At 33.5% G+C, this 18,296-nt stretch overlaps 1 non-coding gene across 1 annotated transcript; it reads right to left on the bottom strand.

The window, feature by feature from the left end:
- Nucleotides 1-17,941: 17,941 nt before the first annotated feature.
- Nucleotides 17,942-18,013, bottom strand: TRNAN-GUU (transfer RNA asparagine (anticodon GUU)). Its single transcript has one exon. It is a non-coding gene; the product is annotated as a tRNA-Asn (tRNA).
- Between the last annotated feature and the right edge of the window lie 283 nt (nucleotides 18,014-18,296).

The following is an 18,296-nucleotide window of genomic DNA, read 5'->3' as shown; positions in this document are numbered from 1 at the left end:
TCAAACTCTGCATCAGTTAATTTGTTCACAGTAGTGTTTGTGACCTTCCGCAACCCTAGCTTTTCACTGGTTTGATTCAAACAGGTTACTACCCTAATCACATTAGTAGTGATTTGTATGGTTGGTCTAGCTACATAAATTTAGCATGGATCCTTCTTAGCACATACTTCACCCATTCCTTCTCATCAAATGTTAGAAATTTTACAAACTGTGTGAAACCCTTTCTCTGTAGCTACACAAATTCCAGCTTGGGATTGCTGATCCATACTGTCCGGGGTTGAACTGCTTCCATAAGACATTCATCTTTGTTCACCATAAAGTAGATTGTCCCCTCATATTTATTTACAATTTCTTTGGGGATTCTGACTTTGTTTCATTTTGTCCTGAAAAGTTTTAAAGAAATCCCACAAAGCATCATTTTGATTATCTTTGTTACCAAGTCTGTCAAGTCCCTGCTTTGTTTGTCAAGCAACCAGTCTATCATAATCCCATCGTACTTTGCTGGTTTTGGGGATTTGATTCATGAAATAGAGCGCTAGACAGATAATCAAACAACCAAATCTAAAGACATGCTTTTTATCTTTCTTGATTTTCTTCAAATTTATCATTAACTCCTCCAATAGCACACTACATAGGTCATAGTGACCATCTTCTTTGACCATCTTGTAAGCTGCATGGATAGCAGTGCCAAATACAAAATTCAGTCTGTTAGACTGATATATCTTGTAGCCAATTACCATTGTAGCAAATTTGACATCCTCCTCCTTTATTTTGCTAATATTCATTGATCACCCATCAAACTGTGCATCAGTTAATTTGTTCATAGGTGTGTTTGTTCAATGGTCATCTAAACCATGAGCCTCTAATCTCGACAACGTCACCAAGGTCTAAACCAAAGGCAATTAAATAAATCTTGAGCACACAATTGATTCTAAAATCATCAAATGTCACATGACAAAATTAATTAATCAATATTAATTAAATATTTATTTAATTAATTAAATCATTCCAAGTAAATCATTTTAAACAATTATCTTATTTATTTTATTAAATATCCTAGCATATTTAATTAAATAAATCAATTTGCCATTAAATCATCAAATAGAGGAATTACTTTAATTAAATAAATCAATTTGCCACAAATCTTCAAAAAAGGAAACAAATCAAGAAAGAGGAATTGGAAATTATGAGCACAAATCTTCAAAAAAGGAAATAAATAAAAAAGGAATTAATTGACAAAAAAGAATTAAAAATTGAGAAAAGTAATCAATTGGAGATAATCTTGAAAAAAACAAATTAAAAATTGATAGATAATCTCAAAGAAAGCAATTAAAACAATTAAATATTAAAATTGAATGAAATAGATAATAAATACATTTTTTCCTGATTTTATCTTAATTTTAGTTCAATTTCCTTTAAATCAGTTTTTTCTTGATTTTATCTTAATTTTAGTTCAATTGATAATGGTGTCATTGAAATTGAAGATCCTAATGACTCACCTAAAGAAAAAGAAGGAACTACTTCTAAGCATGATCAAAATCATGAACCCATGTCTAGCAAGACTCCATATGTAGCCTCCATCCCTTCCATGATGTCTTCATCTCCTTCAAACAATAAAACTTCTCATGTTTACCTTCAAGGGCTATCTCCTATGGAAATCCAAGTTAATCCCAATACTAATACAAGTTCCTCTAAAGATTTAAAAATCCCAGATCCTATGCCATCAGACACTCCAATTCCAAACACACCCACTCCAGAGAGTTCCACTCAAAATTCTTCCCCATCACGTCAAAATATGGAGACCTTCCAAGAATCCCCTACGCCTATGAAAAATCCTATCCCTTCCTTAGAAGTGACTCCATGTCAAGAGGATAATCTGGAAAATGAAAGAATAAGTCCTACCATAAATCAAGATCAAGACACCAAAACTCGTCAATCCCATCTAATGATTGAAAAAGATCATGTTTCCCTAGAATCTCATGATGATCCACTTATACCTTTCCATTTCTTCCAAGATGACCCCCTTCCATCTCAAGAACAAAGCATCCTTCCAAATCTGATTCCTAATCCACTTCCTAAGCAAGATCATGATGCCTCTTCTACCTTTTCAAATGATCCTATTCAAAATGAAGAGTCAAACACCCTTCCTAATCTATCCAATGGTCCTCTTCCATGTCAAGATCAAAGTATCCCTTTACTCCCTTGTCATAATCCTCCATGTTCAACTCAAGGATCCATCATGCCTACAAATCCCCTTCATGATCCTATCATTCCTTACATTCCACCTCCATCGCATAATGGACTCATGCCTTCTTTCCAATAAAAGTGTATCCTACAAGTCAAAATATTTATAAAGTCAAAGGGGTAGATCTCCACAAGCAAGAACCCCTCCATATTAAAGAAAGTGTTAAAGGTCATGGCCTTAGGGACATTTCTCAAGATGTTGGTATCTCTCATAAATCCTGCATTTATCTAGTTAAATCCAAATACACGCCTTCCCCTTCACCTCTTCCATCCATTCTAGGTCCCTATATCCCTCCATCCCTTATGCAGGATCAACATAGGCACACATCTTCATGTACCTTCCATCCATCTAAAAGACCTCCATATCATTCCTATATATCCACGCATCTCCCTCCAAGCAATTTGGATACCAAGCATAAAAGTCGTAAGTCAAGCAATCCACATGTATTCAAGGATCAACATGTCCCATCTAATCGACATGTCAAAACAAAGAAAAATATGATCCAAAAAGAAAAAGAAAAATACAAAATGCCACAAAGGCCCACAAAGAAAGAAGAAAAGTCAAAAGTTATATGGGTTCCTAAGACACAAGTACAAGCAATGTGCTCTAAGGAACTACAAAAGCATGAAAAATAAAAAACCATGTGGATCCCTAAACGACTGCTTGAAGCACACCAGTCTAAAGAAAAATCAAAATCGACATCCAAAATTGTTGTTTCTCCATCCAAACCTTCCAAGTCTATTCCTCCATCACCTCCTTCATCAATTTTGGGTTCTTATGCCCCAAAATATGTAACCTTTCCTCCATCCAAATCTCAAAATCTAAGATTCACTTCTCCTCCATATGTCCACCATCCCTCAAGGTGTGTGCCAATGTTGATCTTTCTGACACTTCCATCTATCCATACACAATTCTTCCAACATCCCATCCATTATCCAACACTTCTTTTTCACCCTTCCATCCCTCTTATCCAATCCTTTGCACAAATCCCTGCCCTAGTTTCATTTTATTATCCTGCCAACATCTTTGAGCATACCTTTATAGCCATGGTCTATTGCAACTCATATTCTAAGGGTACCATCCAAAGAAGCGAGATGTTAGGGTCCTTCTTCCATCCCCTATCATGCCTCCATTATCTTCTAAGAAAAAAAAATGATGAAAAAAATGAAAAAAAAATATCAGAAAAAAAAGTAAAGAGAAATAATTTCGTCCACGAGTGAAAGCCACTTCTTGTGGCGCCTTGGGAAAGTACCATGATGAAAACCTGGCAAACAAACGTCATGCGTAATCCATTATCCTTTTGTACTTTACACTAGGGGCAAGTTCCATCCATGTACATCCATCTATTATCCTTCTTCCTTTATTATCCTTCTTCCTCCATTATCTCTCATCCGCTCTATCTACATTCATATCCCTTTTCCACCTTTGATCTTGACAAGGTTAAGGATCCTTGTAGGCTTCATGTGTCCCATTTATTACACTTGATCTAGACCCTTTAGTTCCTATCCATTTCTTTCTTACATCCTTCATTACTACCTTTGATCTTGCTTATCCTATCTGCCTCCTATCCAAATCTATCTGTTGATCAACATATATGGACAAAATGCAAAACCATGTTTTCCACAAACCTCTTGACATGACCACTTATTTGGACCACATGGCTTCGTTACGCTATATCCTTGCTTTACATCGCTAAAATTGTTGCTTTACATCGCTAAAATATTTGCTTTACATTGCTATATCTAGACCCTATGCTTGGATTAATATTGTGAGATAGTCCTTGAAAGAATCCGCCATCATTCGCTTATCCATTCATGTACTCAAAATCCCTTTTGCCTTGCTAGACATTAGGGGCAAACATTAAAAAATCCTAAAAATCCTAAAATGTCCTAAAGAAATCCTAAAAATTAGAAAATGTCCTGAAGAAATCCTAAAAATCAGAAAATGTCCTGAAGAAATCCTAAAAATCAGAAAAAGTCTTGAAGAAATCATAAAAATTAGAAAAAGTCCTGAAGAAATTCAAAAAAAAAAGAAAAAGAAAAAAAGAAAAAAAGGGAAAAAGAGAGAAAATGCCTTGGTGAAAACCTGGTAAACAGGCACCTCGGTAAAAAAAAAATGAATCTCTGCCAAGCAGGTGAAAACCTGGTAAACAGGCGCCTCTTGTACTCAAGCACTCCATCTATCAACACAACGTTGGCTTTCCCGCTTTCATGCATCTTTTCTTTCTCCTGTACATATCTTTTAGTCACTTTTGTGACATCCTGGTTCGTTGGAACCCTCATGGCTTGAAACCGATCATTGTCCTAGTCTTAGGTTAATTGACAGAGCACTTTACATGTCCTAAGCAGTATCAACCAAGTCAACTTTACATCAGTGAAACCCGGTCGTCCACTCCGAGTTAGTCACCTGTCTCCTGACTACTGAAGAGTTTTATCACTGAGTAAACAAGCAAAACAACATAATGGAAAACAATCACTAAACAGTTTGAGCTATGCATAAAATGTTTCTTTGTATGCTGTCTTTTATATTGGTTTTCGATTATTATCCCTCTGAGTAACTTGAGGAAGTCTATTGTGACTAAGAGGAGCAAGGATTGGGGGCATAATATTTTCTTTGTTTTCTGCTTGTAGGAATGATTCCAATGATCTAGAAACTTCTAAATTAGCTGGGTGTCTGTGATAAGAGCCTTCACATCAAGGTGAAATCACCTCACATACCTTGACTCCACTTATTTGAATGCTACAGGGATGTTCCATATAATTTCTTTGTCTATTTTGAGGGAATTTCTTCATTGTGCAATCCACGTCCATTCATAATCTGTCCAAGGATATGAATGAGAAAAAAGGGTAATTGCAGATAAGATAATTAATATTGCACATGAAAAGCAAGGAACTCTAATCTGCCTGTTGTGGTTGTAAAGCGCTCAATGATGAAAATTAAGCTTTTCAAAATCCAGTGACTAGGTTTAGGTTGCATCTCATTTTGCATGTCATTTTTCATTTCATTCTACATCTCATACATTTAGAGTGATTTCGATATGGTAACAATGCTTTCTTTATTTTCTGAATGAGAGTTGGAGCATCATCATTTCAAAGCTAAGTGGTCTCTTTTCATCATTTCTCTGATCAAGTACTTGTGTTTTGAGGTGTTAGCTGCATACATAAACATATTATATAGATTCATACATTCATTATTACTCATTTGCATTCATCTTATTGCATAGAAAAATGAAAATATTACATTACTAGACACTCATTCACATTCATTTGTTTGCATATGAAAAAAAACAAAAATAGACATCCATAATCATTTGCATTATATACTGAAAAGAAATGCATACATATAGAATAAAGCATATAGAACAACATCTCATAATCAATCAACACAAGTACAATGAAATCAAATCACGAGCTTGTAAATTGGTTGTCCTGAGTCCATTTTTGGGATTGAAATCAAAATCTGATGTCAACTCTCTCATCGAAATTTCACAAAATTTGGACCACTTAGCGCTTTTCATCAAGTGCTCTTTCTTTAACTTTGCACTCAATTTCAATGCTGAATCTCAATTTAATTTCTACAAATCAACTTTGCGCTCAATTTCTTATCAATCAACACAAAATTTTCAAAAATTCCTCTAAATCAATTTATGCTCAAAATAACTTATCATCGCTAAAGAAATTGCCTATCATCATGTACCCTCACTATCTTTCAATTTCTCTCCCGAGGGGACATACTCGTGACCTTATGACCTTACCTTCTTCAATGTTGAGAAATTTTCCAATCTTCATCAAAAGCTGATCAAAAAATCTTTTTCAACTAAAGAAAATCAATCAAATAAGACCTCATCACTTTATATCAAGTTGAGATTTCTCTATCATCTGAATCGAATCAATCGCTAGGGGCATATTAGTTTCATCGCTTCAAATCAAGTTGATATTTGTCTTCATCTGAATCAATCTCTTAACGTTAAACAATTTCATCGCTTTTCATCAAGCTGATTATTCGTTTAAACTCAATCAAGGGTTTAAAGAGTATCTTTGATCACTTTCAATCTAAGCAGGTGTTCGGTATTCGTCGCTTTGGATCAAGCTGGACAGTTTATCTTTACTCATCGTATCTTGATCAAGCAAGTTCAAGATCGATTTTTATCATCACTCACTGTGTCTAGTTCAATCAAGTTCTAGATCAGTAAGACCCACTTCTTGATCAATCAAGTTCAAGTTTGGTATCTTTTGTTTTCTATTGTTCCTAAGTTCAATCAAGTTCGGGATCGGTATCGCTTTAATCAGACTTCATTTAGCTTCGTCGCTTCGAATCAAGCTAAACACCTTGGTTTTCATCTACTTCGTGATCAATCAAGTTCAGAACTGGCATCTCCTAGACATCAAATTTTCTTTGAACCAACGCGCTGCTCGCACATTAATTCAAAGAGGGGCAAATGTAATACCCTAAAAATGGTCATCTAAACCATGAGCCTCTAATCTCGACAACATCACCAAGGTCCTAACCAAAGGCAATTAAATAAATCTTGAGCACACAATTAATTCTAAAACCATCAAATGTCACATGGAAAAATTAATCAATCAATATTAATTAAATCATTCCAAGTAAATCATTTTAAACAATTATCTTATTTATTTTATTAAATATCCTAGCATATTTAATTAAATAAATCAATTTGCCATTAAATCATCAAAAAGAGGAATTAATTTAATTAAATAAATCAATTTGCCACAAATCTTCAAAAAAGGAAAGCAAATCAAGAAAGAGGAATTGGAAATTATGAGCACAAATCTTCAAAAAAGGAAATAAATAAAAAAAAAAATTTATTGACAAAAAAGAATTAAAAATTGAGAAAAGAAATCAATTGGAGATAATCTTGAAAAAAACAAATTAAAAATTGATAGATAATCTCAAAGAAATCAATTAAAACAATTAAATATTAAAATTGAATGAAATAGATAATAAATCAGATTTTTCCTGATTTTATTTTAATTTTAGTTCAATTTCCTTTAAATCAATTTTTTCTTGATTTTATCTTAATTTTAGTTCAATTTCCTTTAAAACTAAGAAAAGCATCCAATCACATCAATTCACCTGGATTGTGCTTCCTCTTGGAAAATCTTGACCGCTCATCATCATTTGATCTCAACCTTTGGTTTCTTTCTGAATTTTCTATAAATTCAGGCTCTCATCTCTCATTCAAAAATCCTGGAGAATATATTGTTATTATGCTAATTTTGCTCTAGGTTCATTCAGAATATTGCATACATATTTAGATCATTTATCTCATTTATTGCTTAAATCTTGTTAGATTAATCTTGCATCCATCTAGCATTAATATCATTCTCATATAGATTAAAATCCTTCGTCTTGGTGTTGTCTAGTCACTGGATTGCTTATACAAATCTGAGAGCAATCTTATACTCACATCTTTTAGAAGGCAATGGGTCGATTTGTTATGGTTTTCATATTCATGCTTATATCTGTCTAACCATGCATGTAATGACTTGATTGAAGTGTTGTGTATTACAGATATAGGTCCACTTTTCACCCAACACACTTAGCACATACCTCACCCATTCCTTCTGATCAAATGTCAGAAAGTTTACAAACTATTTGAAACCCTTTCTCTGCAGCTACACAAATTCTAGCTTGGGATTGCTGATCTCATCCATGATGCCGTCAATATACAAGTCTAGGATATCCTCAAAGCCAGTTTCCTCAATTTCACAATGAATGTAGGCTCAAACATCATCAACATGCAAAACTCCGTGCAAAATGAAAGAAAAATCTCCAACTGGCTCGACTTCAATGGATTTGTAGGGGTGTTTCTTGAATACAAGACGGGTCTTGTCCTTGACCTCAACTACCAATGGAGTAGCAATGGAAGATGCAGATGCCATTTCAAATTCTCAAGAAATCGGACTCAAAACACACTCTTTGAAAAGTACCTCAACCAACTGATGGATGCCCTAGATTGCTCATCGTATCGCTTTTGCTCTCTGATCGCTTGAAAACCTTGATCTCCTAGTTCTTCGGCTCAAAAACACTATTCCCAAAGTGAAGAATGATTCTCGTATTTTCCCTTTTAACTTTACAAACCCTAATTTTAGTTTGAAATAAATACACCTCAGTTATTCAACTGGGTGCCCTGTTCCACTATCGGATGCCGAAATCAGCCATCTAAATTCCAGATATCAACTGAATCTCAATTCCTACCATTTGTAATCCATCGACTACATATCTCATCAAGAGGTACTGCAAGTTTTGCATTGGTTTTCCTCCCCTTAAGGCCAAAAGCCCTAGTTACCGAATGAAGATTCTGCATCGGATTCAGGTATAGATCCATTATCTTCCTTCCATTCATCCTTCTTTACTGACATCTTCTTCTGTTGATCTCTTATCTCATCTAATTTTGCCTTTCCCTTTTCATCTAATTTGTTCTTGTCAATCAGAGCACTGTTTTTTCTTCTGCAAAATTTTGCAATATGATTGGTTTTGTTGCATGCTCGACAAACAACATTATTCTTCATAGGTCTGAAGTTCATCAGATTCTGTCTTGTCCTGCACTATTTAGAAATATGTCCAAATATTCCACAAGCATAACATCTTCTGTTCTGAAAGTCATTTAATACTGCTCTACACACATTTGACTTGTGTCCAAAATTATTGCATATGAAACATTAACTAGTAAAGGTAGTGGTAGGAACATCATTCATATTGTTCATCATATTATTATTGTTCATCATTCCATTATTCATCCTACTTCTACACTGACTCGCCATATGACCAAACTTTTTGCAAGTAAAACATCTACCATTGAATTTATGAGCATTAGGTTGTCTTATCGAAGGATTCTTTCTCTTCTTTTGATCAGGTTTCACATTGCCTTGTCCAGATTTAGAGGATTCACCTTTCTCAAATCCTAGGCCTCACATATCCTTTCCATGTCTCTGACTTTCCAGCATCTCATCAAGCCTTGCTGAACTAGATTTGAATTTGTCTTTGTATTCATTGGCAGTAGCAAGTTCATCCCTCAAGGTAGAAATCTGTCTTTCAAGCTCTTGACCATTATTCCTTGATTGTGTTAACTCAAGCTTCAACTGATCATTCTCATAGGTAATCCTGAAGCATTCATCATCTCTTTCCTTCAATAATTGTGCCAGATTTTTTTCATTCTTCATCCGATCCTCAATCTCCTTAGTCACTCTCATCCCAATGGATTGCATCTCATTCTTCAAAGAATCATTCTCTCTCTCAATATTGTTAAGTTCATTAGCTTTGTCTTGGTATTCCATGATCTGATCTTCTTTCTCCTTCAACTTGTCCATTAATTCCTTCCTCTTTTCTCTACAAATACTTGCATGCTCCTTCAAATCACTAATGAATTCATCAAAAACATTCAGGTTCTTCTTCAAGGTACAAACCTCACTTCTAGCTGCATCAAGATCCTCAAGTGCCACATTGAGTTGTCTCTAAATATCGGAATCCATTGAGTCAATCTCCCAGATCTTCCTCAAGCGGTTAAGCTTCCTTAGAGGAACTAGGCTCTGATACAAATTGTTTGAGTCAGGGATCACTGAGAGTGGGGGGGGGGGGGGGTGAATCAGTGATCTATCATATTTTAAATCCACAAACTTAATCTATATCCACTGGCTAGCAATGCATAGCAGAAAGGAACATAAACATCCAACAAAGAATACACAAATCCACAACACCAATTTTTTTACGTGGAAACCCAAAAAGGGAAAAACCACGGTGGGGTTGGGACCCATAATATTCATATACTATGGCCATGAGTACATAAATATTATATATATGGGGAGTGCACTTGCATTCAGGCTCATTGCCTAGAGCTCATTGCTCAGTTATAATTGCCAGGAAGGCTACAACCTTCAGGGAAGTCTCACAGACTTACAATTTGATTACAATGATGAAATACAATGAAATAAACTCTCATGTAGCATCCAATAATGCAAGAATGAGTTTCAGTTAAGCACCAAATCTCTGATTGTCTTCGCTTTGCAAATACTTTGTCTCTGTCTCAATCAGCTACCAGATTGAATGCGGATGTGAAACTGCGCTCAATCACACCAAAAATAATTGCCACACCACTTATATATCCGAAATCAACCACCAATTCAATCTTATATATTCAGTCTCAACATAAAATTAATCTCCTTTAAGTCGGCTTCCATAAGTGTAACGTGTAGATCCAAGTTGACTTCAATCTCGAACACAACATAGCACCGGAGAAAAAAAGTGTTTTCACACGTTTCCTAAAGATCTTCCCATTCACTAAGAACACAAATTCAACCACCAAAATTACCGCAATCATCGGAAATTATTCCAGATCAAAACATTATAGAAATACCTTGTTTTATCGGTTAACTGCCTACTGGTTATCTCCTTCTTTCGGATAAGATGAATCATGACTGCCAGATCAAATCATCAAGAAGAGTTGTGATCAATGACAACCCTAAACAAATAAGCAACTATCAGAAGTCACCTGAAATCACCAGATGAGTGTCAATTGCCAACAATTCTCTCTCAAATGAAATACATCAAAAAAATTATTGCATGGTTTAGAATGCAAGGCTGTAAATTTTTCTTGATACCAATGGAGATAAGAACTAAGTTGAGCAAAAACTTAGATAAAGTAATCAATAAAATATTCATAGGGGTTTTTTCGTAGGAAATTTGATTTACTTGGTTGCTACTTGTTTAGGTCAATAAATTATGTTGTTGGAATGTCATTTTAATGCTTAACTAAACCAAAGTAAAAAAAGTTATTGGTTAATTTTGAAGGACATTCTAAGATATCTTCAAGGAACATATCAAATTAGATTAAAATATTCAAAGAATAAAAAATGAAACTTGTTGGTTTTTTAAGATTTAGATTAGGCAAGTTACAAAGAATCTAGAATATATACTGTTTACTACTTAAATCTTGGACCTATCATTGTTTCATGGAATTGTAAGTATCAACATTAGGTAATATTGTTATCGATATAAGTATATCATACAAGGAAATTATTGTAGCAACCTATAAACCTATATGGTTAAAAAAACATCTTGAATATGTTCGACACCAATAACTTGATCTTGTGATAATCTTTTGTGATAATAAATTTGTGTTGAAGACATCCCAAAATATAATGTTCTATTCTCACACAAAATATATTTAATTGCATCATTCTTTTATTTGTTAGCATTTCTTTAATAAATAAATTGAGCTAGCTTATACACCAACCAATGAGTAGCTCGGCGATGTCTTCACCAAGCCTTTCAGTAGAGATAAGTTTGTATAATTTTGAGAAGAAATTGACGTTAAATGCTCTTAATCTATACATAGATAGCTAATAAGTCTCTTTATTATAGACCACAACTCCATCTAGTTATTTTTTATGATAAAATAAAATTTATAAGAAATTCTTGTAAATATTAAATTTATTAATCTTAATTCCTTTCTATCTACACATAGAGATCTGTCTCTATTTAATTTTTCCCATTTGAAAGACTTTTTAATCCTAAATAAAATAAAGAAAGTATAAATACTGCTCTCCAATATTAAAATTTACAATAAATAAGAAGAAAATACTTAATCCCACCCTACTTAGATATGGTAAATGGACATGCACATAATTATCTCCTATGCTTTCCCCACATTTAAATTTATTTTCTTAAGTGGAATGACATGCACATAAACTATGTAGGTTTTAATAAATAAGGTGGAGGAGCCGAGGGGAGCATTAATATACAAGAAAAGGAAGAAATACACTTTCAATTCTACTCACATAACCTTGTGAATAAGAAATAATTGTCATAAGGATACAAGGTAAAACATTGAGGAAAATGTAGAGGTAGTATGCACATTTAAATCTATATCTTTGACCAAGTTGAATGTTTAGGTGCCTAACATCACATTTATACATACAAAGAGCAAGGTTATATGTATAGTAGATACTAAGTTGAATTTTGACATTTATATGAAGAGTATGATTATATGTGATATATTTCTTTAAAAAAAAATGATTGTATTTTTTTTAATAAAAATACTAAAATACAATTATATGGCTATTTAAAAGATATAATAGATGTCATACTATCAAAGATTTTGCATAGGTTCTCTAACTTATATACAATCCCCCAAAAAAATGAGTCATATTGGTCCGTCTAAATTCATGTTACCACGCTTATACATAAAACTATTAAAATAAAGCGCATTTCTTAAAATCACAAAACTATACATGAAAAAATAAAAGAAAACATCTTGAATAAAAAGAAGAGATTTTATTTTGTGTTACATTCATGGTGACTTACATTGTACATTGTATTTTCATTAAAATTGTGTGAGCATTTACAATCTATAAATTTCAAAGTCAAACACTTGAGAAAACAACAATTGACATCATAAACATAAATTTTGCCAATATCTCACATTCAGGATAGTTTCTTATACGAGTTCTACCCTATCCTTCAACCACACTTTTGATAAGCTCATCCTTACTATGTGCACTGAATTGTCTTCAAGTTGCATCAACTCTTGTGGCTTATCCAAATTAGGTATCATGTGTGTATTTATTAAGTATTGCTAGGTAGGGTCATAAAGACCTAATGTAGGTACGTCTCAGGTTCTCTTCTTCAAATTTGTTAGCAACTTCTTCATGAAAATAAAAGGGAGACTATAATTTCCTTGCAAATGGAGACCCTTGGGAAGATTGTTTAGAAATGCCACTCTCTGTTATGTTGGGGCTATCATTGCACCGAGAGGAACAGGTGAACGAACCATGAGAGTTGAATGAGAGAATGGAGGAGGGCTAAAGGTAGGATGTGAAGGCTATTGTGGGTTTTGACCTGTTGTTTGTAGGGAAATTAGAGATAGAGATAGTTGTGGTGATGATATGGATGGTAAGAAAGTGACCTAAATAGGAAGATTGTTTAGAAATGTCAATATTTGCTATGTTGGTGCAATGTAGGGATGAATGGACCATGAGAGTTGAATGAGAGAATGAAGGCTAAAGGTAGGATGTGAAGGATATTGTGGGTTTTAACCTGGTGGTAATAGGGAAATTAGAGATAGAGATAGTTATAGTGATGATATTGATGATAATAAAATGACGTAAATAGGTATGGGTGATAGTATGGATGGTGTCATTATGGTCACTAAAGTAGGGAGTTCTCCAATAGAGGGAGGGGGATGAACAACCTGCTAAAGAGGACAAAAATATTGATTTGGAGGAACTAATAGAGTTAGCGCAAAACTAGTTGGAAAAGAGTAGAAGGTAAAGAGATACGTATTTGAACTGAGATTTGGATTTAGAAGCCACTGAATTTCTAGCTTCAACTTTTTTTTAAAAAGTCTCGTAGATGATGAAGGCTCTCAACCTTGGCTCAAATTTCCGTGCATAATTATTGCAATTTTGTAATACTGATGCAACTTACTCTTGTACTATTTTGTGAAAACAAGTGAAGCTATCAAGTTGCTCTCTGAACCCTCTCCATTTCTCTTTGGAGAGTTGCTTGTATGGTTTAATGTGACTGTTGCAATTACAATCTAAGGCTCCTAGATGTCAAAGTTGATTAATCCAAACATGCGGGGGCTTGTGATGTTTATCCTTGTTTTTTATAAATTTCTGTAGCACCCTTCATGAATACACAACATTTTATCTAGCTTAGATTGTCTCGCATTGTATCTTGTCTAATTTTCTTATAGTCTCTCAACTAGGACCTGAACCTGGAGCTATTTGTTTAAGTTTTGATGCTTGGTATTATGTGCTTTCAGCTAGTTCATGGTGTCTCTAGTTCTTGCTAATTCAACCTCTCTTTTCTTGAGCTTCTTCATAAGATAATTAGCAAGTTGGCGATGATTGACTTGTGTGTTTCTTATACAAGTTCTACCCTATCCTTCAACCACACTTTTGATAAGCTCATCCTTACCGCGTGCACTGGATTGTCTTCAAGTTGCATCAACTCTTGTGGCTTATCCAAATTAGGTTTCATGTGTGTAATTATTAAGTAATCATAGGTAGGGTCATAAAGATCTAATGTAGGTGCGTCTCAGGTTCTCTTTTTCAAATTTGTTAGCAGCTTCTTCATGAAAATAAGAGGGAGACCAGAATTTTCTTGCAAATGGAGACCGTTGGGAAGATTGTTTAGAAATCTCACTATCTGTTATGTTGGTGCTATCATTGCACCGAGAGGTACGGGTGAACGGACCACGAGAGTTGAATGAGAGAATGGAGGAGGGCTAAATGTAGGATGTGAAGGCTGTTGTGGGTTTTGATCTGGTGGTTGTAAGGAAATTAGAGATAGAGATAGTTGTGGTGATGATATGGATGGTAAGAAAGTGACCTAAATAGGAAGATTGTTTAGAAATGTCACTATTTGCTATGTTGGCGCAATGTAGGGGGGAATGGATCATGAGAGTTGAATGAGAGAATGAAGGCTAAAGGTAGGATGTGAAGGCTATTGTGGATTTTAACATGGTGGTTGTAGGAAATTAGAGATAGAGATAGTTATGGTGATGATATTGATGATAAGAAAATGATCCAAATAGGTAATGGTGATAGTATGGATGGTGTCGTTATGGTCACTAAAGTAGGGAGTTCTCCAATAGAGGGAGGGGATGGACAACCTGCTAAAGAGGAGGAAAATATTGATTTGGAGGAACTAATAGAGTTAGAGCCAAACTAGTTGGAAAAGGACTAGAAGGTCAAGAGATACATATCTGAACTGAGATTTTGATTTAGAACTCCTCTGAATTACTAGCTTCAATTTATTTTCTTTTTAAAGTCTAGTAGATGATAGAAGGCTCTCAACCTTGGCTCAAAGTTTCATGCACAATTACTGCAATTTTCTAATATTGATGCAACTTACTCTTGTACTATTTTGTGAAAACAAGTGAAGCTATCAAGTTGCTCTCTGAACCCTCTCCATTTCTCTTTGGGGAGTTGCTTGTATGGTTTAATGTGCCCGTTGCAATTACACTCTAAGGCTCCTAGATGTCAAAGTTGATTAATCCAAACAGGCGGGGGCTTGTGATGTTTGTTCTTGTACAACATGGAGTGGTGCTAGCCATGAGGGATGGATGTGTTTCTATGCAGGGATATCTTCAACCAAACTATTGCTACTTTTTGTGGCTTGTGAGATTTGTGCCTCTTCTCCTTCTTCTTGGGCTATCAGAGTTCCTCCTCTTAGGATAAACAACTTGAAGAACATAATTTGCTAACTAACTAGCAAGATGGCAAAAAGGGGGGCCTTTTTTTCTTCAAGTAATTAGGGCATATTGTTGCAAATCCTTAACAATCCCTTTATATTCCCCACCATAAGGTGTAATATATGTTTGAGTGCCCAAAAATAATTTTTTGTGGAGTGTTCTGAAGTTCATCAATGAAATCTTATCCTTTATGTAGTTTCTCTATCAACTTAGATCTAAGGGAGAAAAATTTGAAGAATAGATGATAAAGTTGGCTAATTAAATGTCACAAATTTATGTTCCCTAGTCATTTCATATAATTGATACCTCAAGAAATAATAACCTTGTAAAATAAGTAGGAGAGTTATATCTAGGTAGATTAGGTAGGGCATGTAGTTCAATAAGGGTAAATGAATCTATGGAACGAAGAACACCCTTTTAGGTTGCATAAGTTAAATAAAACACATGTTAGGAATGTTAAAAATTAAAGATCCTAAGAGCATCAAGAAAGGAGAGAGGAACATCAAAAGAAATCATCACAACAATTCATAAATGGATCCTTAAGGCTCCCTAAAGCACTGCCACTATAAACTTAAGACAATGAAGCACAAATGAAAGTTGTTCTAAGATGCATTGATTCAATGAGAGTCAATGAAAAATAAATATTTAAGAACATATCGTATCATTGAAAAGAATAAAATTGTACATATCTAACAAGAGATTTCTATCATATATTAACATGTACCCGAAGACAAGAACCAAAAAATGGTCAAACTTTATATTTCTCAAAACACGCCCTTGTTTAACAAGACCTAATGTACACACTTTAAGGATTAGACACATTTTTGAGTGTACGTGTACATGTTCTAGTTTAAATCAATGAAATCCCATGTTTAGACTAAAGAAAATGTTTTATCTAGAGTTGAATGAAACTTGAGTTTAAATGCAGGGATGCAGTTAAAAGGTTCAGTTACTTCAAAAGAATTGTTTGCAGGAAAATAATATGCAGGTGCTTCATATTATATTAATATCATAGGTAGTGGTACTTGTTAGAGATATGCAGGCTTCTGCAAATACAGGCCTTTTCACAGTGGGGCCATATACAAAATTATGCAGCATGATGAGAGTGGGATTAATGATTATCTTTTTCTGGGGGGTTATTCCCGAAGTGAATAGTTCAGAGAGCCCCACAAAATTGTGACATTTTTGGGAGAAAATAGTGTGCATAATTATGTTCCGTGACAATGAAGCATATGCAATGGACGTCTCCAAGGAAAGTCTAGTATAACAAATTCTTAATAGTATAACAACGTGATGATTACTAAAACATCTAGTAGAAAAAAGATGTATTTGTAATTATGTCATAAAAGGAATTGTTATTGATCTCTACATTTTCAATTGATTGAATGATATTGAATTGTTAGGATCGAAGCGTGTTATATAGAAAAATTTCGATATGGATTCGGTGGATTTTAAAGTATTTGAATTATGGTCAAAATTTTGATTGATTGATTAGGTAGAAGTTCTTTTCATTCAAATTATTTTGATGGTTTGGTTGGTGAGTCTGACAACTTTGATGTAGTGCTTGCATGCATATTGTGAAAATGATTAGATGTTGGGAAGATTTGATTTGAAAGTTATATTCATGAAGAGATACGGGACATTGAATTTTGTTTGATGGGACACTTGATAATTGATTTTGGTATTAAAGAATTATATATTTGTATTGTAATTTTTTTTGTGACTAACAATTTTATATGTATTTGGGGCAATTAATATGAAACTCTTTTATAGTTTCATATGTATTTCAAACAATTAATGTTTATCTTTTTATATATATATTTTATCTTGGAATATGAACTCTAAACCTTCCAATTATAAAATACATACAATCTATGTTAATTTAAAATACATAAAATTAATTATTTAATAAAATAGGATAATATTTTGCTTTATTATTGTCATTATCCAAAAATCTCCACCTTGACAAAAATTTACTTGATTGTTCATAACAATTCATCACCTTTTTTACAAGCTAAGAGAAGCCAAACTTCACCTCAACTTCTCTAACAATATTGGTTTTATAAAAATGTTTGTAAGATCTTTTGGTGTATGAAATTTCTCAAGAGCTACTCCACCTCCATCGATAACTTGTCTTACAAAGTGGTATTTAATTATTGTATACACATTAAAATGGTTATGAGCAATTAAATAAATATTTTATATTTATTCTTCTATTAAATAGTTAATTTGAAAAGATTAATTTATTTAATTCATTTCATGTCCTTCTATTAATTAATTTAATTGAAACATTTTATTAATTAATTCATTTATCTTTTTCTTCAAATCAAATTAATTAAATATCTAATATTTAATTATTCATTTTCTTCTAATCAAATTAATTAAATATCTAATATTTATTTATTCATTTTTTTCTAATCAATTAATTAAATACTATTTGTTCATAAAAGAAAAAGTGCTTGAAGAAAAGAGCTCTCCTCAAATAGGATTTGAACCTTCGACCAATCGGTTAACAACCGACTGCTCTACCACTGAGCTACTGAGGAATAACGAAGGTATAAAGTTTCTATATATCTTTGAAATGAAACAACCTATAACAAGTGCATCAACGATTGAAAAATTCAATGTAAAGGTTTATTCAAAACACCTCCACCTTCTTATGCCTATTCTAGGCTTATATTATAAGCCTAATAGGTTATGATAGCAATCCCTCCTTTGTTTCTCCAGAGACTAATATTTAATTATTCTTCAAATCAATTAATTAAATATCTAATATTTAATTATTCTTCAAATCAATTAATTAAATATCTAATATTTAATTATTCCTCT

This window comes from Cryptomeria japonica, chromosome 1, assembly GCF_030272615.1.
Source record: "Cryptomeria japonica chromosome 1, Sugi_1.0, whole genome shotgun sequence".
NCBI lineage: Eukaryota > Viridiplantae > Streptophyta > Pinopsida > Cupressales > Cupressaceae > Cryptomeria > Cryptomeria japonica.
This window is presented reverse-complemented; position numbering and strand designations above follow the sequence as displayed.